Source organism: Schistocerca serialis, chromosome 8 (assembly GCF_023864345.2).
Source record: "Schistocerca serialis cubense isolate TAMUIC-IGC-003099 chromosome 8, iqSchSeri2.2, whole genome shotgun sequence".
NCBI classification, from domain to species: domain Eukaryota; kingdom Metazoa; phylum Arthropoda; class Insecta; order Orthoptera; family Acrididae; genus Schistocerca; species Schistocerca serialis.
Window position 1 is genome coordinate 220,683,803 of NC_064645.1, and position 26,583 is coordinate 220,710,385.

A 26,583-nucleotide genomic window follows, 5' to 3' on the forward strand; every position below is an offset into this window, starting at 1 on the left:
TGAGGAGCCTAGAACCGCTCGGCCACGAAATGTAAATGTTAGTGAAGGATTCACGATAAATGATGACAGCCAAAACAGTTGCAGGATAAGGATTTCTTAAAATTCTTGACCAAGGTTTCGGTATATATAAATATACCTTCATCAGAAGTGAAATATCTAAAATTACATCCTGCAATGGAGATTAATAAAACAATTATGCCAAAGGCGTCGTCAGTAGTTAAGACATCATCTCCATTTATACAACATGATTGAGGACACAGGGACGATGCGAACACGGTTTAGCATCAGTACTTCGCATCAACCCTGTGTCCACAATCATGTTGTATAAATGCAGATGATGCCTTAACTACTGACGACGCCTTTGGCATAATTATTTTATTAAACTCCATTACAGGATGTAATTTTAAATATTTTACTTCTGATGAAGGTATATCTATATATACCGAAACCTTGGTCAAGAATTTTAATAAATCTTTATCCTGCAACTGTTTTGGCTGTCATCATTTATCGTGAAGAATTTCAACAGTTGCTGTTTGAGCCATGTTTAAAATCTTGTAATCAGTGAAGAAGATATCTGTCTGTGCTACATCCGGCCATCTCCTAACGAACCCTTCTGCTTGGGCGGGGTCAACTTAGAATTTTCAAATGGAACCCCCCCCCCCCTTACCATTTTATTGCATATTCCGACTCTACGCCATAAAATACGTAACATTTCCTCAAACGATTGTTTCCCATTGGTAGTAAATCGCGCTGTAGCTGAAAAGTATCAAGTGTGCCAGTTCTTGCAATTCAGAATTGACACTTTCATTTCTAATTTTCGTTTACGATCTAAATGTACACTTTAGTGTTCTGACTCTTGAGACATGTTCCAACGTTTCTTGAGTGTTGCAAATACAATTGAACAGTGCGAATAATATGGCTAGGCATTGACATTTCAGGCAAAAAAGGTACTTCTGTGATAACGAACTTTCCCATTCCCTTCGCGGTTGATTTTGATGATTCCAAAACCATCGGAATGTTTGATTTTGTTGGCCGCCCTCCAACCCCGCCATCAGGGTGAATTAAGTGTGCGTTTTCATTCAGGTGGCGTAACTCTCACGCTGGTCACTACACTGCTGCGGTGGAATAAAAACCACACCACTGTAATAAAGTAAAATGTCCATGAAGTGATAGCGACATGCGCACGTGCCATGGATGCACACCCATGCGCTCACCAAAAACAAGCATCCCAATGAAGAGAGGGAAGAGAGGTCACCGAAATCAAGCACCCAAATGGTGAGAGGCAAGGGCACTCGCCGATATCAAACATCCCGATTGAAACAGGAAACTACTACATCCACGTCATTGTTGCTACATCACGCTAAACGTATATTCTAAGCAGAAATTGAAACGGCTAACCATATTGCAACACTAAAAGATATTTCGGTCACAAATATCAACCACTAGAACGTAAAGGTTTGCATTTACATCGTAAATGAAACGTAGAATCAAACCCATCGATTCTATATTGCCAAAACAGGCATTCTTGATATTTGTCGTTTGTAGAACACTCCACCACCAATGGGAAACGATGGCTTGAGTAAACCGTTCGTACTTTTTGGTGAAGAATCAGAATAAGCAATAAACTGGGGGGTTTCCCATTTGAAAATGGAAAGAGTACACCACCCAGGTAGGAGGGGTGGATGGGAGGTGACCAGCTGTAGCGCAGACAGGTGTTTTATTTACTGATATTTACTTTTGATGAGGAATATTTTTTTCGTACGATACGTCGTTTACGAGATATTTAGTTGTCTCAAGCTAAAGCGAACATCGTCTATATTTATTGTCATATCGAAATAAATGTGAAATATCTTGATATAAAGACCCAGTTTAGGGGGTGGAGTCAATTGTTCGGTGGTAACAGCAAAATATAAATGAGTGGACCTCCAATTACAGGGACCGATCGAGGACGAGACCTAAATATTTAGTTACTAGTTATGAGAAACTTTGTCCCCGATCGATGTGATGTTAGTGAAAGATAGACACCGCAAAAAAAAAAAAAGAAAAAAAAAAAACACCTAGGTACACAGAAAACGCGTTAGCCCTGTCGCAATTACATCCTACATTCTCACTGTAAACATACAGTCCTCGAATATGGGTTTCCAATTACAAAACGCGAGGAGCATAAAACAAAACCAAAGACCCTTAAAAGAATGAAGAACATGACATAAAAATTGTAACTGGAAGTGTTAAAAGTAAACCAAGGAGGTAATAGTTCCCAGGTGTTTCGAATTTATGCGTCTTTTTTAACTGCTTCACCACGAAAGCTTTCATTTTATGCAAATGGGAAGAATCAACAGTTCATTTGCGTTACACGGCTACGAAATATAGAAAGTGCCGCAGTTCCTTCCCGTGCGGCTGAATAAGGAGATAAAGGGTGGAGAGCGGGCAGCGCGTTCTATTTGTAGAGCGAAACGGGCCGAGGGACGAGATAAAAATTCAAATTTATTTAAAGTCGGTAAATGCGTTTGCGCCGCGGACGACAAGTTGGCCCGCGGAGGCGTGATAAGCGCAGCCGCCGAATGGGGAGGAAGTTCCATTGTATGGCCCGCGCTTCCGGGGAAGCGCCGCGCCCGCCCAGCCAGATAACTTGGCCGTGAAAAATCAAACAATGGCTGTCGTGCCTGAACTGCGGCTGCGGCGGGTTACTTTACGTGTAGGGCCCTCTTGTGCTGCCGGGAACCTAGAAGAAGAGGCACGGCGTGAGGGTTGTTGGAATCGAGCGAGGCGGCGATGCAGTCCAGTCGATTAGCAGAGAGGTTTTCAAAGCTCCATTCGGTCGTAACGATCCTTCACCGAAATTAACAACATCGTAAAAAATCTAAAAGAAACAAAAACTCATGTGGTGTTGATGGAGTATGAGACAGAATTCTGAAAAGTTGTTCCTACTTGAAGTCTTTTGTGAATATGCAATGTATCACGAGCACAGGGGATTTTAGCAGACAGGTTAAAATAAGCAATTTTTAAACCTCTTCATATGAAAGGCGATAAGACAGACTTAAACAATTATAGTTCAATTTCCTTACTGACAGGTTTCTACAAAATATTCGAAAAAGTAATATACTCATGAGCAGTCTCATACTGAAGATGAAAAAAATTTACTTAGCACATCACAGTTTTGATTTCAAAATGGTTGCTCGACAGAGGATGCTTTTCATTCATTCACATACAAACACAACAACCCTTAAGTATTAAAATATTGCCAGTTGGAATTTTCTGTGATCTTTCCTAGGCGTTTGATTTTGTAGATCCCGTTATTCTCTTTAAAAAACTCAAAATTAGTGGAATGATGACTTTATATACAGCTGATGTGAATCAAGTTTAACTAACAGAATGCAAAAGGCTGCTCTAAATAATTTTAACAATGCCAGAATAGTGGAAAACTGTAGCGATTAGAGGAGAAATCGTTCACGGAATCCGACAAGTTACGGTTTTCGGCCCACTTCTATTTCTTATACAGGGTGCTACAAAAAGATACGGCCAAACTTTCAGGAAACATTCCTCACACACAAATAAAGAAAAGTTGTTATGTGGACATGTGTCCGGCAACGTTTGATTTCCATGTTAGAGCTCATTTTAGTTTCGTCAGTATGTACTGTACTTCCTCGACTCACCGCCATGATTTCATACGGCATACTCTACCTGTGCTGCTAGAACATGCACCTTTACAAGTACGACACAACATGTGGTTCATGCACGATGGAGCTCCTGCACATTTCAGTCGAAGTGTTCGTACGCTTCTCAACAACAGATTCGGTGACCGATGGATTGGTAGAGGCGGACCAATTCCATGGCCTCCACGCTCTCCTGACCTCAACCGTCTTGACTTTCATTTATGGGGGCATTTGAAAGCTCTTGTCTACGCAACCCCGGTGCCAAATGTAGATACTCTTCGTGCTCGTATTGTGGACGGCTGTGATACAATACACCATTCTCCAGGGCTGCATCAGCGCATCAGGGATTCCGTGTGACGGAGGGTGGATGCATGTATCCTCGCTAACGGAGGACATTTTGAACATTTCCTGTAACAAAGTGTTTGAAGTCACGCTGGTACGTTCTGTTCTTGTGTGTTTCCATTCCATGATTAATGTGATTTGAAGAGAAGTAATAAAATGAGCTCTAACATGGAAAGCAAGCGTTTCCGGACACATGTCAACATAACATGTTTTCTTTCTTTGTGTGAGGAATGTTTCCTGAAAGTTTGGCCGTAATTTTTTGTAACACCCTGTATAGGTAACTCACTTCCCGCAACATTCAACAAGCTGAATTAGCATTTTTTATTGAAGATACTTCCTTTGTAGCAACATATTAACCAGAAAGCAACAGAAGAGATGGTAAATCATACTTTTCACAGATTTATAAAGTGGTTCTCAGAGAAATGACTCTCTCTAGAGTTATATATATAAAAAGAACAAACAAACAACAGTGCTGTGTTGTTTACAATAACAATTGATATAGCACATGAGCGGGATAATTAAATAGGATAGAATGATAAAACGTTTTGGGTGTACATGTTGATGAAAACTCGAACTAAGTCAAATTTAGTCCAAACATTTTCCGAACAAAGAGTCGTTGTTCATGTTTGTATTATCTGTGTAATAAAAGAGGGTGTAGCCTTCAAATATTTCGAGAGCCCCTAGGAGAAGCCTGCTCATAAACCTCCGTAATATAAACGGGGTGAGCTGTAGTTGTAGTGATTTCAGAATATACTAACTTTTATTTTACTTAATTGCTGCATTGTGATAAATCCTCCAGTGCACATGTTTATTTCATTATGCGTTGTAGCATGAGTTTTATTTTCAGCATTTCTAGCAGGACGGAAAGCCTCCATTTGCTACCGACCCGTCACTGGCGTGATTAATTCGCAATGTCCATTCTTACTTGCTGTATGTGCGGAACATGCAGTACTTCAGAAAAGAAGTCTCAGTTTTTTTTAATCAATCAAACAGTACAGAGTGACTGACGGATCGCGATATAAATATTATAAGTTCTAAGTTCAACACTAATTTGAGATAACAATCTCCATTTTGATAACGAAAATGTAAAGGATTTAACTCGGCGGAAGTAGAAGCCAGCTCACAGTTCGTAGAAGCATATTACTGCCCTTTTCACACAGTTTAGTTGGTGTACATTTAACGTAATGTCGTTAATTATATTAAATAATTCAGGAAGGCCTGCAGCTGTGTCATTCATGATTTAAATATGAAAAGTGCACCAGTTACTTATTTTTTATGCTTAGGACTACGTATTTCGAAAATCTATTCTCATTTTCAAATTACAAATGCACTTGAAGCTGGGAATAAATTTTCGAAACGCGTAGTGATAAGCATCAAAAAATAAGTAGCCAGTACTCTTTTCATTATTTAAATCATCGGCTACTTTTGCTATTTGCATTACTTCTTATCTTGGAAACAAACAAATCAGCCTCCTGACATATATTGCATTCGTCCGTTCTATAACGTCCTATGGAACAATTTTCTGGGGTAACTCATCATTTAGAAAGAAAGCATTGACCGCACAAAAGCGAGCAGTAAAAATAATATGTGGTGTTTACCCACGGACTTCATGACGGTAAGTTTTCAAGGAGCTAGGCATCTTAACTGCGCCGTCAAGGTACATATATTCGCTAATAAAGTTTGTCATAAATAATACGTCCCCAGTTGAGGAGAAGAGTGATGTCCATACCTGCAACAATTGAACAATAACCTTTACTACCCATAACTCAAGCTGTCAGTGGCCCGGAAAAAAGTTCGAAGTACAGCAATAAAGCATCTTTCATCTTCTGCCCAGTAACGTAAAATGGCAGTTAGAGGCTCAGAAAGGAGTTCAATATACAGCAAAAGACATCTTTCATAATTTACCCAGTAACATAAATTAACTAATAGGTAGCAAAGAAAGTTTTAAATTTCACTTATAGCCATTTCTCCTTGACAACTCCTATTCCATTGACGATTTTCTACTTACAAACTGCTAGGTAAAAGGTCTTGTACTTTAATTTAATTGCATGCCTGGGACTACAATAATAATGTGTTTATTAGCATTACCACTAATCATGTGCACTGAATTTTTGTACGTATGAACTCTTTGTGAAGTAACTCTGTAAACGATGTACCTGACCTCATACTTTAAATTTACACATTTACTTGAGTGTTTCGACTCCTAAATCCTCACATCTAATCGATGGACTAATTTCGCTCGTCTGCTGTTTTTGTGCTTCTTATGTTTTGTTATCTCTTGTGAGTTTTGTCCTTCGTTGTCTCGCTGTCTTAAGGGACGGACACCATGCTGCTGTGCTCATTGTAAAGATTATTATGTAAATGATAACTAGATTTCCTTAATATAGTATGAAGTTATTTTTCAATTTATTTCTAACAAAAACCATATCACCATGCCAGGTAGCGCAGTGGTTAGGACATTGGACTCACATCCGGGAGGACGACGGTTCAAACCCGCGTCCAGCCAATTTGATTTACGTTTCCCGTGATTTCCCTAAATTGCTTCAGGCAAGTGCCGGCATGGTTCCTTCGACAGGGCATGACCGACTAACTTCCTCATCCTTCCCTAATCCAGTGAGACCGATGACCTCGCTGTTTGGTCTTCTCCCTCAAACCAATCAACCAGCCAACCGAAAACCCTATCACTTTTATCTGATTTTTTAATGTGTATGACGTGTTTTCAGGGGACCGCTGCTGGAATAGAGGCGTTGGTGGCGCATTGATTATAGACGTTAATGATCGAACACTTTTCGTGTTCAGTCATTACTTTTCACTGTGTCTTACGCTATACGTCGCTGAGGTACTTCGTACCGGTGACTTTATTTGGATCTTACAAGATCTTCACGTAAGCTACGCAAACAGTGATTCTGTCATTCGTCTACTAACAATGGCGTCGTTGTGCGCCCTACACTACTCGGACACAGGCCCCACAAACATTTGAAAGTTTTTGATGGTGGTTAATTTCCCTCATATGTTGCGAACTCATCTTCAAGCCGGACTCGGTACGATGCATTGTCTGTATTACCGCGCTGAGCCGTATATACTGCGGAATATACTCGCAACCACTATCTGCTGACACCTGCTCTTCTTTATTTTGTTTTATATCAGATCACTGAAATTACTGTTTTTGAATCTATTTATGGGTAGTAAAATGTCAAACGTATGCTGAAAACTGACTGGTTCCACATCATCTCGATGAAAGATGCCTTCAAATGATGTATGAAAGATGTAACTAACTAATTAACCTGTCAGTGTGTCCCAGATATCGCTTTAGGTCAACAAAATGAGCTCCTCGGGAATGAAATTTCTGTTACAGACTGGAAAAAAAAAACATCTCACAGAGGTCGAAACTGTGTAACTTGATTTTCTCTTGCAGTGTAAAATATTCGAAGAATAGCTGCGTAGTGTCTTCGACAACTGCCGACATTTCGGCAGCTGACGGTTGTCGCAGAAACAATCGGTTTTCGGTTAGACCGGTTACTTTAATTTCCAATTTAACCTGACTTCTAATACCGCTTAAAATAATCAGTTTCTGATATAACGGATTTTGTTTTTTTATTGCTGTTATTTCCAGTAATAAAGTATACGTTGAACAACGTTCGAAAAATTCTAAGATTCTCTCAGATTTTGCGTAACACATATCAAGATATGTAGAACCAAAATATGAAATAAAATAGGTAAATAAATGGAAAGTTTGACCATACGACGTTCACTGATTTTCTCAAAAAGTAATTAAGGATTAGATCTATAAAAGATAGCCACTGTCTCTTACTAATTCAAATGTTTTAAAACTCTGTTAGTGAATCACGCTGTAATCGGAGACCATACCATTGTTTGGTCACTGCGCTTAGTCAGTGCTAAATGATGAAAACTGAAGTTGGAAAACTCGGTCTTTCGTGTTAGTTTGTGCGATTCCAATGACTACAGACAGCATGTTACGTACACACAGGCAGCAGGTCAGAAACTTTTCCTTTTTCCTGGTAAAAATTGAGTAATTTTCGTCTCAGTGGTGACAGTCCAGGCCTGAGCAAGTCCTGCACACTAGTTGTGATATACTCACTTAGTCTAATAGGCCACGCCACACAGAAACAGCTCCATAATGTCTCAGCAGGGCTGTACTGATCCTTATGTCAAGCGTTTGTTGCTTGTTTCTAACTGTCGGAGTTTTTATTAAAATTTCACTGTTGGTTTTTTCCATTTTATGTGATACGGCAATATTTCAAACCAGTGAAAATTATACTAAAAACACTGTATGGCAGCAAGATTTTTCCACCGTACATATAGTATTCTGCATATATTTCTCCATTTATTGTGATGCAAACTCGCACCGTTAATCATTTCATTGTCTGATACTGGCTAGCATAGCGCGCTAATTATTTCTATAGTACTGCGTGTCTGGGATTTAATTAGAGCTGAACACTGGCAAAAAGGGCGATGTCGGCTACGCGTTCCTGAAAAGCCACTATCGGCTAAAGAGGGGCCAGGGAAAGACCTGTCGTGTTCTACACGGATGGATATGTACTGCCCTCAGAGAGTGAGTGGTAGCTCACAAATGGTTCAAATAGCTCTGAGCACTATGAGACTTAACTGCTGAGGTGATCAGTCCCTAGAACTTAGAACTACGTAAACCTAACTATCCTAAGGACATCACACACATCCGTGCCCGAGGCAGGATTCGTAGTGGTAGCTTACAATAGTGGAGGCTGCAAAGCCCCCATAGTGTAGGCAATGCAGGTGGGACTAAGGTCCACGCAAAAAAAAAAAAAAAAATAAATAAATAAATAAATAAAATAAAAAAAATAAAAAAAATCAGAATGGCGCACTTGTACCAAGAGCGTCAGGGATGGAACTAGGCAGAAAGACATCCTTTTAGTACAAATGAATGCGCAGGGTCACAAACGATTTTCGCGAGCTGATCACCTAGGAATGCTCTCATGAGAAACACCGCGGCACGTTTCTCGCCGAAAACCAGAGATTTGTAGTTGATTGGCGGAGTGTTAAGGAAGTAGGAGGCGAAATGGAAACCTCCAGAAAATCTTCTGACAGAAATATGAGTTTCAGAGAAATGCCTAGTGGATTCAGGGGAGGTAAATTTTTTTGTAAAGGCCACTGGAATTCGTCGTCTGTGCCCAAACGTAGATCCTGTGCGTCCAGGAGTTGCTATTCTGTTAACTCGAGTGATAGTTCTTTAGCTCTCTGACACCCTCTGAAGTGCTCCTTTGCGGGAGAGTACTTGAGTCGAATTTCTGGCCCCCGCTAGAGAGCAAACAGAGATCTTGACTCATGTTCTGCCTTGTACTGAGTAATTTCAGCCCCATGAGTGTGCGGACAACGTTTTGCATCCACTGAGCAGACACAGAATTGCCAGTACGTTACATACATCATCTGCACTAAGGGCATATCATCGGTGGAGAAAAACCGCTGTCCGTATTTCAATATGCGATAGGTGCACTTGTCCACTGCTTTTTTTTTTTTCCAGTGCCAGCTAGGGTGTAGGTCTTCTGTATCTTACCGCTAATCAGTATCAGCCAACTTTCTGTCCGCCTAATAAAAGGGGGCATGGTCTAAAGAAAGTCAAACATGTGTTCTGCCAATCACGAAATTATATGCACGGCGAAACCTGAAACTGTGAATTTCATATTTATGCGGTTTTTTGCACTCTACATTGTTTGTTGCTGACGGCAGGGTCATTTTAATCTTCTGTACGCGTGAGGACTCCATTGCAGAGGTTCGTTATGTAAGCGCTCAAACTACACACTATATATTGCATACATCATAGCAATTTTCGACATTAGTCGTTAAAAACCAAAAAGTTCAACACCGCTGTTATGAGAAATTTATATATAGTTTTTTGATATGGTTACCAGCTACATTTGGTTGGCTCATGTTTGACGGAAATGTGTGTTTGATTTTTTGATGTACACTGTTTTTCTCCTACGAAGATGATTTTTACTATTGAAGCTGGTAGAGAATAAACATACAATTGTACAGCCGATGGCCCAAGTATGCCTTTTTCAAATCTTTTAGGTACCTTCGTACTGAATGAAGTTGACCGCTCTGGCGAAGTTGACCGAAACGTTCATAAAACAATTTACGTTAAATAATTACACATTTGCTATGAAAAATCTTTTGTTTTATTATATTTATTGCCTGAAAGTTTTTAATTCGTGGTTACGGCTAAATGTATGGTTATACCAAACCTCTTACTGAATACTAAACTATTCAGAAAGATTGGTTTTTAAAGATTTTTAATGAAGTAAAACTTTCGTTCGTCTGACTGATATAAAACATCTCATGTGTCTTGAATCTTGTGCATTGGCCCTTCACTTCGACAACTAGAGCAGTAACAGACGTTAATCTATTTTACTTGTACTTATCTATTTATAGTCAGATAAATAAAACTTGGAAATTTCTTGGAGTGAAGTTGACTACCTGAGTAACTTGGTATGGAGCTGACCATTTTTTCTCTAGCGGTTGTTTCACAAACAAACAGTCTTGAATGAGGCAAGAAGGTGTCTTAATCAACGCAGAGACATGGTGGATGCAGTAGCAATTGTCTGTACGGGTAACACTTTAGTGCTTGAGTGAGGAAATCACTGTTGCAAGTGTTAACTTCTGTATTTGTTACGTAGACCGCACTTCTGATTGTTGCATCATACAGTTAAGAACGTTAGATCTGTCAGTGTGAGAATTGTGCTTGAGTACAAGCAGAAATCTGGTGAAGATATGAATGGATGTATTAAAACTCTGTCCCACAGAAATTGTAAACGGAAAAATAAGAGTTAAGTACGCCATTCAATTTTATCAACTTTCCAGAGGAATCGTGACGAAAAAGATTGATGGTCGTCATGGTACAACAAAGGTGGTCAATCAGTTTCCAGCGATGCGGAAAAAGAGTTTCAATCGATGGAACCTACGCAAGCTACGGACTTCCGCATTCTGCCTGGGGTCTTCGCTACATCCTCTGTACCACGTTCGAATCATACCAGTGCTTAAATTTGGAATAAAAATCGTCAACAATGGCGGACAATGGCTTCCGGAAAAAGAAGTCAGCCTCATTTAGCCATCGGAGGCGGAGGAGCAGACAGAGTTTCAGAGCCATCTCTTGCCCTTGGGCTGGGAAATTGCTCCTAAAAGTGGGATTAAGTAGCAATGATCAACGCATGAGGCAGCAAAAGGGAACAGAAATTACAGGACATGCGGTCTGTAATTGAAAACGTGTCATTGTGATCCTGCCATTGGCAAAAATACCGGACTAGTCCCCCATTCGAGTCTCAATAGGGGACTGTCAAGAGGATGGTGACCATGAGAAAAAGACTGAATAACCAACGAAAGGATAATGTTCTATGAGATGGGGCGTGGAATGTTGGAAGTTTGAATGTGGTAGGTAAGCTATAAAATCTGAAAGGGGAAATACTACGACTAAATCCAGGTATAATGGGAGTAAGCAAAGTGAAATAGATGACAAAGATATCATGTTAGGTAAGAAAAGAGCAATATAAACATATGGAGAAAATGGTATAAAGTGAGTAGGATTCGTTGAGAATAGAAAGACAGTGCAGAAGGTGGCTGTCATCAGAATCGACAGCAAACCAACACCGACAACTATATTTTAGTTATCTAACTACGCCACCACCAGAAGATGACATAAATGTGTGAGGATATTTAGCAAGTAATTCATTAGTTAAAGGAAATGACAATCTCATAGTCGTCAGGGATTAGAATGTGGCTGTCGGGGAATGAGTAGAAGAAAGGCTTGCAGGAGAATGTGAACTTGGTACTAACAAGAAGAGATGAAGAAGAATGAGTTCTGCAATAAATTACATCTATTAACTGCGAATACTCTGTGCAACAACCACAAGAGAAAGAGGTGTACTTGGGAAAAGGTGAGAGATTCAAGAAGATTTAAGTTAGATTACATCATGGTAAGGCAGAAATTTCGAAATCGGATACAGGATTCTAAGGAGCACATAGCAGCACATGTAGACTCACATCAAAAATTGGCAGTGATGAAGAGTAGACTAAAGTTTAATGACAATAGTCAGGAAGAATTATTTCGCAAAAAAGAGGGATACGAAAGTACTGAAGAATAAAGAGACACGCTTGAAGTTGCCTGATTATACAGATCCTGTGATAATGTACAGCTTCATAGGCAGGTGAAGACAAATGGTCATCTGTAAAACAGGCAGTCACAGGAGTTGTACAGAAACACGTATAGTTAATGAAAATAACTGCAGCAGAACTACAGTTACAAAAGAAATACTTCAGACGATCGAAAAAAGAAAGAAGCATTAAAATGTTTGGAGAAATTCAGGAATGCAGAAATACACGTAGAAATGAAATAAACAGGAGATGCAGAGGAGCTTTGGCGGAACGACGACACGGAAGAAGTAAAGAAATCGAAAAAGTAATGATTGTTCGGATGTACTGAGTCAGCATATAGAAAAATGAAAACAGCCTTTGGTGGAACTAAAAGCACGGGCGGTAGCATTAAGAGTGCTGTGGGAATTTCACTGTTAAATGAAGAGGAGAGAGCGGACAGGTGGAAAGAGTTCATTGAAGGCCTCTATAAGGGGGAGGACATGACTGATGACGTGAGAAGAGTTAGGGATCCTATAACAAAATCAGAATTTGAAAGAGCTTTGTAATACTTAAATTAAGTAGAATGGATAGAGAACATGCTTTCGGTATTTCTGAATTTACTGGGGGAAAATGACAACAAAACAATTATTCAAGCTGATGTGTCGAACGCATGAGATTGGCGATATTCCAACAGACTTTCGGAAAAATGTCACCCACACATTTCCCAAGACACCAAGACGTGACTTGTGCGAGAATTATCGCACAATCAGCTCAACAGCACATGTATCCAAGTTTCTGACAAGAATAAAATACAGAACAATGATAAATAAAATTAAGGATGAAACTGAGGATGTGTTAGATTACGATCAGTTTGGCTTTAAGAAAGATAAAGGCACCAGAGAGGTAGTTCTGCCGCTGCAATTAGTAATGGAAGCAAGACTGAAGAAAAATCAAGACTCGTTCATAGGATCTGTCCACATGGAAAAAGCGTGCAAGATGATCAAAACTCCGGGAAACATAGGAGTAAGATATAAGAAAGGGCCAGTAGTATACATCATTTACAAGAACCAAGGGGGAATAATATGAGTAAAAGACCAAGAGGGTGCTCGATTAAAAAGGGTGAAAGACACGGATGCAACCTTTTGCTGTTGCCATTTCAATCTATTCATGGAAGAAGCAATGATGGAAATGAGGGAAAGGTTCAGAACTGCTGAGAGTCTATCGGAGATATCATTGGCTGATAACATTGCTTTCCTCAGTGAAGGTGAAGGAGAATTACAGGGTCTGTCGAATGGAATGAACAGTCTAAGGAGTACGGAATATGGATCGAAGAAAGACGAGTGTAATGAGGAGTAGTAAAACGAGAACAGCGAGGAAACATCAGAATTAGTGATAACAGCGTAGACCAAGTTAAGGAATTTTGCTACCTAGGAAGCAAGATAACCCATGACAAACGAAGCAAGGAGGACATAAAAAGCAGACTAGCACTGGCAGAAAAGGCCTTCCTGGCCAAGAAGAGTCTACTAGTATCTTAATTTGAGAAAGGAGTTTCTGATAATGTACGTCTTGAGCACAGAACTGGATGGTAGTGAGGCGGGGACTGTGGAAAAATTGGAACAGAATGGAATTGAAGCAGATGTAGTATTAAGGAAGAGAGTAGAAAATTAGGTGGAATGAGAAGTTAAGGAACGAGAAAGTCTTCCGCAGAATGGATGGGGGAAAGAACACAAGCAAAAGGGACAGAATGATAGGTCATCTGTTAAAACATCAGAGAATATCTTCCATGATGCTAGAGGGAACTGTAGACTGTAAAATTAGTAGAAGGCAGAGATAGGAATACATACAGGTTACAATTTCTAGTCTAAGATGAAAAGGTTGGCACAGAAGAGAAACACGTGGCGGGCTGCATTAGAACAGTCACAAGACTGATGACTCAGAAAAGGCTTACATATATTTGTCTGAGAATTTCTGTTATTTTACGCCATTTAACACTGCTCATCGGTTTTGCTAGAGCGGCAGATCCTACGATGGGCGTTCAGTAAGTTTTTTTCTGACAGTAGGTTGGTTTTATTGAGGACTACACCCTCCTGGCTACAAACACTGTTTTCCAACGTGATCTATCTTCAATGTGACGGCCTACATGAACATATGGTTCTAGTCTAATGGTCGACGTCGGAGTCAACGTGTCGCCTCATTATTAACTTGCCCATCATCCACGTACTTGACCCCTGGGAGATAGTTCTTCATTGGGATAAATAAATGAAAGTCTGACTGTGCAAGTTCCGGACTATAGGGTGGATCAGGAAGAGCAATCCAATGAAGCTTTGTGAACTCCTCTCTGATGCGCAGACGTATGTGAGGCCTTGTGTTGTCATGGAGAAGAAGATGTTCGTTTGGACTTTTGTGGCAGCGAACACGCTTGAGAGGTTTGTTCCATTTTTGAGGGTAGCATAATACACCTCAGAGCTGATTGTTGCACTATGCGGGAGGAGGTCAAACAGAATAATCCGTTTAGAGTCCCAAAATGTCAAATCCGTAACTTTACCAGCTGATGGAGGAGGAGAATGAGTGTGGCACCACTCCACCAATTGCCGTTACCTTTCCAGTTCGAAGTGCCGTACAGGTATTCCTTCGTTGCTCTTATCGTCTTCTGTTACATGGCAAGGAATCTAGCAGGTACTCAGCTTTGAGAACGCCAAACGGTGGACGAGTGATTCAGCACTACCAACAGAGACATCCACTTGAGAGCGAGGTGTTTGACTGTGATCTGTCGATCACCTCAAATGAGAGTGTCCTCACGTTTGTCCGCACCTTCCCACAATGCAGGATGTGTGCGGCAGACTTTCACGCGGGAAGTCGGGCAGGTTTGCGCAACTTGGTTGCGACAATGGCACACACATCGCCGAAAGACTCACTGTGATTTGGTTCACAGCTAGGTCTCCGTAGACGTTCTGCAAACGCTTATGAATATCTGCGATTCTCTGGTTTTCCTCCAAAACAAACTCAACAACAGCTGTGAACTTTCAACGCCTCTGTGTTACATACGCTATTTCGAAGTCTACATATAATGTCGCCACGTATCAGAACTCCATGGCAGGAGGCAGGACTATTCCTCGATGTCCCACACCTAATTCCGCATTTTCTTCAACGGAAATTGGGACAGAAAAAAATTGTTGCAGGACTATTACCTTACCGAACGCCCGTCGTCATTTCCTAAGTCTTACTTCCACTTTCAAGTGCAGAGTCAGAACCGCCACTGTGATAACTTTACCCTTTCTAAATCCTAACTGATCACCATCTAACAGAACTTCAATTTTCTTTTCCTCTCTTCTTTATGTTACTCTTGTCAGCAATCTTACTGCATGAACTGTCAAGATGATTATACACGATGGTTTGACTGTATGTCTCCAGTCTCACTGATTCTGCACACCAACATGTATAGTCGGTTTGTTGTCACTTGCCTCAAGGGTTTCGGAAATTGCAAATGAGCGTTAACTACGCCTTCATTATTTGATCGCAAGTCATCCAAAGCTCTGTTAAGCTCTGACGCTAATTTTGCATCATCTATACATTCCATATTGACTCGTACTTGTATTTCTTTCAGTTAATCTGACGGTTCCTCCTCCTTGTAGCGGCCTTCAATGTTCTTTTACCACCTGCCCCATTTTCTGTGTTTAACAGAGGAAATCCGCCAGCAGTCGTAATATTTATGACTTTGCTTAAATTTTACCGAAGGTTGTTTTGACATTTCCATTTACTGAGTCCGAATATTTCCTTTTTTCTCCAGCCCTTTCGTTTTAGATCCCATGGACTTCCTATTTATTTCATTCCTAAGTGACTTATACCACTATGGGCTTGCGTTGTCTTAACAATTTAATACTTTCTTCTCTCGTCGATCAATCCATGTATTTCTTCTGTTACCCATGGTTTGTTCGCTGTTCCTTCCTGTATCTATTTTGCCCTTTCTGATGTCCAGTCCTCTTCAAATGGAGAGTGCATAGTGATATCCTTTATCGCAGTGTCTATAACATTATAAAACGTCAAACACATACCATCATTCTTCAGTACACCAGTTCTGCCCACATTTGTTCTTCCTGGCCATTCTTTTAAACATCAGTGTACACTTCATCATTACTAAATTGTGATCTCAGCTCTTACCTACTGCTGGATACCTCTTCAATCCAGCACCTGTTATCGGAATATCTGTGTAATCATTATGTTATCCGGTCATAGCCCATGCATGTTCTCTTTATTTTAGAGCAGTGTTCGCTGTTACCAGCAGAAATTTATTGCTCAATTCACATACCTTTTCCCCTCTAGCACTCCTCCCGACCTCATATTCTTCTGTATCTCCTCTGTTCCATCCTCAACTAAAGCGTTTCTATCTCCCAAGATTATTATATTTTCATTTCCCTTTACATATTGAATAACACATTCATTAACTTGAAATACAGTCTCTAACTCTTCATCTTCTGCTTACGTGGTTGGCATGTATTCGTGAACCATTGGTTTACTTTATATTCTGATGAAAATTACACTGTCACAGAACTGTTCACGTTAGTTCATTCTCTGCTCTAATTTCCTGTTTGTGACGAATCCTTCGCTATTACACCATTTCCAGATGCTTCTGATATTAGCCGATGTTAGTCTTACTAGTAACACTTATTTTCCTTCAGTTTACTTTCATTGACACCTACCATATGTAGACTAAGTGTGCTTCTTAGAATGTTACCTTTCTATTAGTTATTCATTTATACCAGGGCCGGCCAGAAATTCTGCACGCGTGCGGTGCTCCTGCACATGTGCAACTTCCGGGTCACAGCGTGCACGCCGCAGCCGTCAGCGTTCATGTAGTGCACGTTTCTACGCACAGATGTCGCTTTATCCACTTGCTGGGATACTCTGTACCGGCGCATTCTAGTGCTCTTTCCACAGCTTTCAAGCCAACCATGGGAAGGTATTTCGCGTATTAAACATTTAAAATACTGTCACAGTCTACTCACTGAGACGTAACCCAGTAAGACAAGTAATACAGTTAACAACGGTGGGTTTTTATTAAGGCAGCTTGACTGACGGCACGTAAATACGCGTAATGTTTTTGATCTAGTATTTAAGAAAGAGAGCACTTTGCGACTTCCAACGAACCTTATTCATGATTTCAAATAACATTAAAGTAATGCAAGGTTTCCTATAGCTAATTCTCGGTGCCCTCAGTTACACCCACATAATTTCTGTCTCATTGACCTCTGAACAGAATGATAACCGCAGACCTCTCGATGATTACCTGTTATTTCAATACCATTATTGCTACATCTTTCATCAGCTCCGTCTGAAATCTGCATAATAACAGACAATTAGATGAATGTTACGTTTCATCAACTTCAGCTGAGCGTAGCCCATCACACATTAAAAAAAACCCTAAATGTAAGTGTACATTGGAACAATCGGTTTAATGACCAACTTTCCTGATAATAATGTAACATGGAGAAGAATGAGGTAATAATGCACAGTTAGTAAACAATAATTTTTAATTATGAAAGGAATAAATCCAAACACGTTTATCACTGGTCATGAGAAATGATAATCGAGTTGATGTGTCTCATCCATTTTCTTAAGGACATTTAATTTTACTTGCCGTTCTTCACTCTTGAGTACACTACACTCGTCTTTGTGATATGTATTGTAGTGTCTTTCAATTGAAAACTTACCCTGGCCGCCTATTATTCGCCGGCATAGCAAACACTGTGAGTTTTCACAAACGGCTACAAAAAAGAATTGCAGTTCCCAGTCATTTTTAAACGACTGAGAACACAGATCTCCCGTCCTTTGCTTTTTCACAGTACCTGCCATTTCTCAGTACGTCTCTGTTAAGGTTACGGCTACCAGGGGCAAACGAGACTGGGTACGTTGCGCTCTTGCTTGTACCACATAAACAGGGAAGTGGAGCCGCCGCCGTTCATTTAGGACACATGTCTAACAACAGATGTCGCTGTCGCTCGCTGTCGCACACGTGCGCACATGTGCAGCACTTCCGCACGTCTGCACACCGTGCAGCGTTTGGCCGGCCCTGATTTATACCCCTCATGGTTCACTCCCCTTTGGCATTTCCTTCCCGGATATCCGAACAGTGGATTAATCCAGGATCTTTTGCTACTATAGAGATCACCACGACAATTTTTCAAATACAGAGCATGTATGTTGTGGATACACGTTATGTTTTTTTTACGCTGTTGTTTCCTTTGCCTTCTGCATCCTCATGTCGTTGATCACAGATGCCTATTTCCAGTTTTGGGTACAGTTTCCCACTCCATGAACAAAACGTTGCCCCTAAGCTCTGTGGTTCCGCCCTCTTTGACTAGGCCGTTTGCAGATCGAGGACGAATTCTTATATTGGAAGTCTGCTGCCACCATTTCTGATGCTTTTTATTCAAAATTTAAATAGTGGCTAAATTGGAATCAGGGACATTCGTTTCCAAATGAAAAGCAGGCATAGTTAGTTTTGGTAGCACATACAGTTTTAATTAGGATTAGAAATGACTGTGGTTATCGGAAGTAGGACGACGTTTCATTAGCTGCCAATATGTAGAAATAGGTGTAAGTGGTTGACAGTAGTATTTAACGTAAAGATTAATACAGCACGGCATTTACGTTCTCGTTTGAAGAAGCCATTACGTGAATGAACAGTATGACTATCGAGAGAAGAGACTTTGCGCTGTCAGTTAAAATGTTTTACGTGTACGTCAGCGGTTACCCTGCTGCATTGAGAGTACAGCTGAATGGAAGGTCCGAGAAGAGACCTGATGTCACTAAATGGTTTAAAGACGGTGATAATGAAACTCGAAAACGCGCGTGAGCCTGGTGTGGCACCTACACGAGGAAGGCGGAAATTATCGACGAGGTTTCCGTTGCTGCAACGTTCCACGCAGCAGATGCCCAGAGTAGTGCTGGTGCTCGTGCAGTGTCATGTTCGAGAATTTCCCAATCCAATTTCCAACAGTATGAACAGCTTTGCGGTCTTTTTTATACTGTTTCCCGTCCAAGATGGTGCAACGAATGAAACTTCATGATCCGCAGCAATGTTCAGAATTTGCTTTTCGCTTCTGATACGGACCGAAGTTGTGGCCAGGCAATGTTATATGGAGCAATGAGCACATTTTACACAACGGGATGCAATGATTACACAGAACTGTGGAAACTAGGGTGCTATTAAATCGCGTGTTGTGCAGGGAGAGCCATTGCAATAGCCGTATGTGACTGTGTGGCGTGGTTTCACAGTCAGGTTTAACATAGGCCCAATCTTCTTTCAAGAGAATAGACTCAGAGCGCAAATCACCTTGTACGGCAGCCGGCCGAAGTGGCCGTGCGGTTAAAGGCGCTGCAGTCTGGAACCGCAAGACCGCTACGGTCGCAGGTTCGAATCCTGCCTCGGGCATGGATGTTTGTAATGTCCTTAGGTTAGTTAGGTTTAACTAGTTCTAAGTTCTAGGGGACTAATGACCTCAGCAGTTGAGTCCCATAGTGCTCAGAGCCATTTGAACCTTGTACGGCATGTGATTACTGCTTTGGAAGAGTAAAACTCTGTGGAAATCACTGTTTTCATGCTGGATGAGCTATATCTCTTGTTGCTTGCGCAGTGAAAGATCTGCTTAATGCTACCTTTTCCTGCTTTATCAAGAGATTTACCAGACGCATGGCCTGAAAGGTCACGTGATCTGAATCCATGTGACTTTCGGCTTTGGGGATATCTAAAAGAAGTCGTTTGCCAGGGACACGTCCGGTCTCCACGTGATCGGAGGGCCAGTTTACGGGAACACACTGCTCAGATACCACCAAAACTTCTGAGAGCAACTGTTGAACACGTCGTTTTATGGATGCAAACTGCGTAAGCAGCAGTTAGTAATAAATTCAAGTTTATGCCTTTCTCACTTGTTTGACATTAAAGCCCGTGTTCTTTTGCTAATCTATTATTCCTATCCGTCTTCGTTGTATTCACAGCGACAGATTTGCACCTAGTGGCCAAAACTGGTACTTGTTTGTTTACTAGTGTAAATCGGTTTCGCATTTCCACATTAGAATATCTACCAAGTTTTGCTGCTATACTGTAATTACAGCAGCACTGGACGTCTGTGAGGAGCTGGACTTCAGTTATAACCACGCGGGATAATGGGATGATAATGAATATTACAAAACACCTGCACTAGTGACACTTCCGTGTGATGTATGCTGAACCACATAGTTTTGAAATGCAGTGCTTATTCGTTTAAAGGTTATTTACAGACTGGTTAAGGGTAATGTAAGACTCCAGAAGAAGCAATACAAAACTGAAACTACAAATAATACCAGCATAAAGTACGTGTTGAGGTTTGAGGGCGATGTTCAACTGGTAGTAAGCTTTTGCGTTTTAAAAAATAAGATAAAAGTAGCGTATACTGCAGCGAAGAAGGCTGGATAGGAAATAAGAGACCAGGACGGTAATTAGCTCCTGGTATCCGCACGACAGACAGGACTGAAACTCCTACAAAGGTTCTGTAAATGCTCACTGTGCCTCATATCGTGTCTGGTTTACGAACGACAAACTTCCGCCCCTTTAGTCAAAACCCGTACTACGCAAAAGACAGTCGTCAATTTTAGTGTGTTCCCTTTGCTGAGTACGTTGACAAAGAGCAAACAGAAACCATAGGAAATGTTACACACGCCTTGACGTTTAGCGAGGAGGAGGAGGAGGAGGATATTAGTGTTTAACGTCCCGTCGACAACGAGGTCATTAGAGACGGAGCGCAAGCTCGTGTTATGGAAGGATGGGGAAGGAAATCGGCCGTGCCCTTTCAAAGAAACCATCCCGGCATTTGCCTGAGGCGATTTAGGGAAATCACGGAAAACCTAAATCAGGATGGCCGGAGACGGGATTGAACCGTCGTCCTCCCGAATGCGAGTCCAGTGTGCTAACCACTGCGCCACCTCGCTCGGTTTTAGCGAGGAAAGGGCGAGTAATACAGGAGTAGTGGAGTAGACCTAGCGTGTTTGTACGTCCGAGTGTGTATTATGTACTTTGCCAATCAGGAAACAGACTGACCGTGAAAAGACACACAGAACACCAGTTGTGAGCGCAACTCTGAAAGTACAGCAGTGTCAAAGGGATTCGAGGTAAATTTTAGAAACATTTGCTCTAAAAGATATTTGAGAGCAAAAGACGAACCTCGAAGTGTATCGAGCGTTGAAGTGTTGCACTAGGATACTTGTAAAAAATTTATATAATGCCTATAAATGTCAATAAATGATTATGATAATCATCTTTCGTTAGAAATAGTATTCAAGTGGTTTAAAAAGCTACATTAATTACTTCTTTAAATATAGCTGTCGTTAATTAAATATAACTTCTTTCATCTTTTACTGGAACTTGCCTATTCAAGAGACAAGGAATTTGATCGAAAACGAATTAATGGTACGTAGTATAGATAACTTTGAAATAAGGTGTGCATCGATCTGGATACGAAAAGCTAACTAACTTTAGCAGGTTCTCTGAAAGTGTTAAATAAATGAGTACACTTTTTTACCTAGTAAAAACGGTGTCAAGTTGAAAGCTACTTCCCTAGTGTTGCCGCTTTCCAGTTCCATTGCATTCTTTTTTCCTTTTCTTCTAGTGATGCTTGGAGAGATCTCTATAGCCAAAAGACCTGTAGGACGTCCTGTATTGCGGTTCAAGGACTCCTGTAAACGAGATATGGAGAGCTTTGGAATCGACACAAACAGCATGAGACCACAGTGGCGTGATGATATATCATCTGGAATGTCAAAGCATGATGAAGGTTTGTTAGACAGATTAAGGCAGAAGAAGCTTCGCAGTGCTACCACTGCTCCTGCCTCAGCAGACAGATACACTTGTGACAATTGCGGCAAGAGATGCCGTGCTGCCATTGGCTTGACAAGTCATATGAAAAAATGCATCCCATAAACACACAGACACTGCAACAATCATCTACCAAGATGTCGTGGCCTATATACTGGACAGACGACAAAGGATGACGCACAAGGACTCGCTTGGGAATCAAGACCAATGATGGGCAGACCTCGCCGAAAGAGGGACGTTATGTCAAAATATTACAAGGAGAACACGCCGCATCCAGGCCTTTAAAACCAGCACCCACACTAAATGACAGCAGTAATTATACAGGAAATGAAACACCATGTAGTGATAGATGTGTGCAAAAGATATACTGAGTTAAGGCAATACATAATACATGGCTGCATGGGTAGGTAAATAAGCTGAATAAAATTAGATACAGTAATACCTTGTAACATAGGTACTTCAGAGCTTATGAATAATGAAAATGCCGGTCACAAATTCAGAATTCGATGACCCGATTGTGGAATCCGCCTTCCTGAGAATCCCATAAGAAACAACAGCAATACATGCTAGAGTCATTGTTTTTTTGAAATTTTTGGTAACTGTAGCAGTGACCCACCATTGTTGGCTGAAGGTCACTTTAAAACAGGTGACACGTCCTGTATGACCTGTGGTAACAGAATGCCTGTCGTTGCCTAACAGGCACTTAAAATCTGTAACTAAATTAGGAAGCTAACAATACAATCAATCAATCTAACTCAGTACTTATAATAGTAAATAACTGTCTCAATACGCACTAAACATTACATAACGTGTCAAAGCGAAAGGCGGAGGCTCCAAGCTTCTCCTTCAGATCGTTGACAGTGGCAGGCATGCATTTTGTCAGTTCTTTTCTGTCTTTGTTCTATTCTCTTGTAAATTACAACCCCTTTACTTAACACCCAGCGTCCTTTAACTAACCTGCAACTTATATTTTACATAATTTTCTTTGTGACTTACTAGTACTTCTTTGATTTCCTTTTTTGATAGTAATATTTGCGTGTAATATGGAACAGTTTAAGTTATTACATGATGAAAACTGCGAAGTGTACGTTTTGCTTTAAAACACTAGGTAATAGGTTTTTGATAATTCAATAAATATTTTACGAAATAAGTAAATAAAAGCCCACGACTCTCCTTCACCGCCAAATTTGATTTTCGTAAATATATTAATACTGGTTTCTGTAGTCAATAGCGATTGTTAAGAAGGTTCAGAACAGATTTTCTACAGGGTGCAAATGCTGGATGCACTGTATTATGCCTAGCGAACCGGAGCAGAAGAGAAATTTTTTGTGTAATCATCTCTCATCTGCTTCAATGCCTTCAGAAATGCGTGACTTTCGCGTCTAAGTAAATTCGTTTGGTGGTCGAATTCTGATAACACGAACAGAGAAAATGATAGTACACAGAACGATGTCTCTGTCTAAAATTATCTGTGCAAACACGTTCAAAATTATGCTTCCTTTAGCACGCGAAACGACCATATCCTATGAATTTAAGAACTTCCTAGGCCAGTTTCATTCCTCGGGTATTACTCAGACAAAGAAATCGTTGATTTCCACCGGATAATGCTTCGCTAGAACCCTCAGCGGTCTAGTGGACTTTGGATGGTGTGCATATAAATATTCCATAGGGCGACTTGTAGTCTGAGCCGTGTATTGGTGAAGGTACAACGAAACAAAATATTTAGCCCTGCCAAAGGATTTTTACTGGTGCTTCTACTCCCTGTCTGTATATTGTGCTGGTTCTGTGGGAGCCATTAGCAAATTAATAATATCATGTCAAACAGCGCTTAAAACCATCTGTTAACTGCAGTGGATGAGTTAACTTGTGACGCTGCGTCTTCCTCATGTGCTGCGGACATGTTTAAACGTGGCCTCTGGGTTTTCCTGAATCGCTGTTAACCTGTTTATGCATCCCACTCTGCCGATCTCTCACTCCTGCGGACGAGTTTCTTTCATAACTCCGTCAATAAAATAGTTTCGCGTATTTATCACACAATGTAAGAGCCTCTTTGCGTGCTATCATTTGTATAAAAAAAATCGTTTCCATATCTTGAAACGTTTAGAGATATGACTACTCATATGAGCACATGGTTCTCTACCCATGTAGATGGAGTTACACTCGTTGTGCACCGCTGTCCGTCGGATATAAATGTCAACAACTCGAGAGGGAAATCTCAGCCCTCACTGCTGTTCCAACCTGACTGCACTACTGCCGCATTGCAACTCCCCGACTGGCAGGTCCGAATTGCGCTCCAGACGCGTTCCAACTGACTGGCAGACCTGAACTCGCCACCCGAACTGGCTTACGAAAGACAACGACCGGAAAGTAAAAGCAGTCGAGGAAAGATACTACGAGAAAGGATATATCGATACACGCTGCTAGCGCCGGTCACGATCAGGCAAAGCAGCAACACAGTGACAGTAGTAATTTAAATTAACGTAGTGAGGTGGAAGCACGTAAAAAACAGGGTGTAAAATACATGACGGCGGGAACACGAGCCACGCACGGCTCAACCTATTCCTCTCAAACAAAAACCCGGGGGTGATATGCCGAAATAAATTAACTAGCAGCTTCTAAAAAGGCACAAGGCAGTGGCTGAGAAAGGCCGCAAATGAAACACTCGGTCGGACCCACCCCTGCAGAGGAAACACACTGGCTACCCGACATCCGTGTCCCGGGAAGAGACCGACCTAAGTCCGGCAAGACCACCAATTCACAGTCATTGCTGAGCCAACAACGAAACTAGCGAGACACCCGCCCGGACTTCAACAATGCAGAGGACACATGCCCCAGGCAACCCGACATCCCTACACAGCAGAAGGCACCGAGCTAAGTCTCACAAGATGACCAAAGCCAAAGAGGCTATTCGAATCTGACATCCAAAGAACTACCAGATCCTTAAGACGAGAAGTTAATGTCTGAACTTAACAGATGTTCCAGCACTCAATCCAACTGACTTGTCACCGGGTTGGGTTCCCTCTGGAAGACAAATACTGTCTTCAGTGCCTTCAATAGACTTAAAGGAAACCGAATTGGCGCTCCTGTCTCTGCGACCACCACCGAGGTAACGTCAACCGGCTGCAGCATGGCAGCATGCGAACGTGCTACCAATTCTGGAGCACTGCCTTCAGTCGGTTGACGCCTTACTGCCAACTCATAAACGAAATGGTCTCTTATCAGCAGACCAATCCCCGGACACTGTCTGACTGCCATTATCGTAACACCTGAAACAATAACAAGGCAAACAATACGACGCCACAGACACAATCGAAACAAGAGTGAAACTGACCGCAGCTAGGTTGGTAAGCACAAACGTAAACACGCTCTGCTGCCAGTGAAATTCCCGCTAAACCCACTGGGCAGAACAGGTAATTAGGATTATGGAAAGGGCCAAATAAGGTTCGGGTCAGTTTCACCTTAAAATTGTAATTTATTGTAATTTAATAACACATTTACAACCAAAGAGGCACGTGGCCTAACCTTTACAACTACGAGTTTCAAAATGCAAATCTTTCATGGCTGAAGGCCTCCAAACAAGAAATCTTAAAAATCAATAAGATAAAAATGCAGTTATATATATATATATATATATATATGTTTGGAGGCCTTCATCCATGAAAGACTTGCATTTTGAAACTTCTACAGAACTTTCGCAGATAAAATACGAGGATATATCCCTCAAAATTTATGTTTCAGAAAACCAGATGGTAAATTAGTCCTAACAAACCAGGAAAACTGTCAAATATTGGCTCAATATTTTTCTAACCTACTAAATTGCCCAGAACCTAGTTTAAGATTTCCCAAAGAAATCAGTGCCAACGCTCAACCGGATTCATTACCACCAACACAGGAAGAAATCAAATGTCACATTAAAAACTTAAAAAATAATAGAACATCTGGCGAAGATGGCATTGTTGCAGAGCTATTAAAAAACCTAGGACCAAAGACGTTGCAAGAGCTCACAAAAATAATAACAAAAATATGGGAAACAGAAAAATTACCAGAGGATTGAAAATGTGCCCTTATTCACCCGTTACATAAAAAAGGAGACAGAACAAATGTCAATAACTACAGGGGAATCTCACTTTTACAAGTCACCTACAAAATTCTCTCAACATGCCTGCTGAAAAGAACACAAGAGCAGCTGGAACGCCAAATTGGTGATTGTCAAGCAGGCTTCCGTCCCGGTCGCTCCTGCATAGAACAAATATTTAATTTAAAGACAATATTAAAACACAAAGCAATTAGAAATGCCCCCATAATTTGTACATTTGTAGATTTTAAGAAAGCCTATGACTCAATTGACCGGCAATCTTTGTTTAACATTTTAGAGGAACTTGGACTTGACTCCAAAACACTAAGGCTTATCAAAGAATCACTGACAGACACTGTATCTAAAGTTAAATTCAGGGGAGAAATCTCTGAACCTTTTCTCATAAAAACTGGAGTACGTCAAGGTGACGGGCTATCTCCACTTCTGTTTAATATAGTCCTGGATAAAGTCATTAAGGAATGGGAAAAAGAATTAAAAAATCAATCCTACTGGAAACCAATCCATCATGGTAGAACCAAAGACAA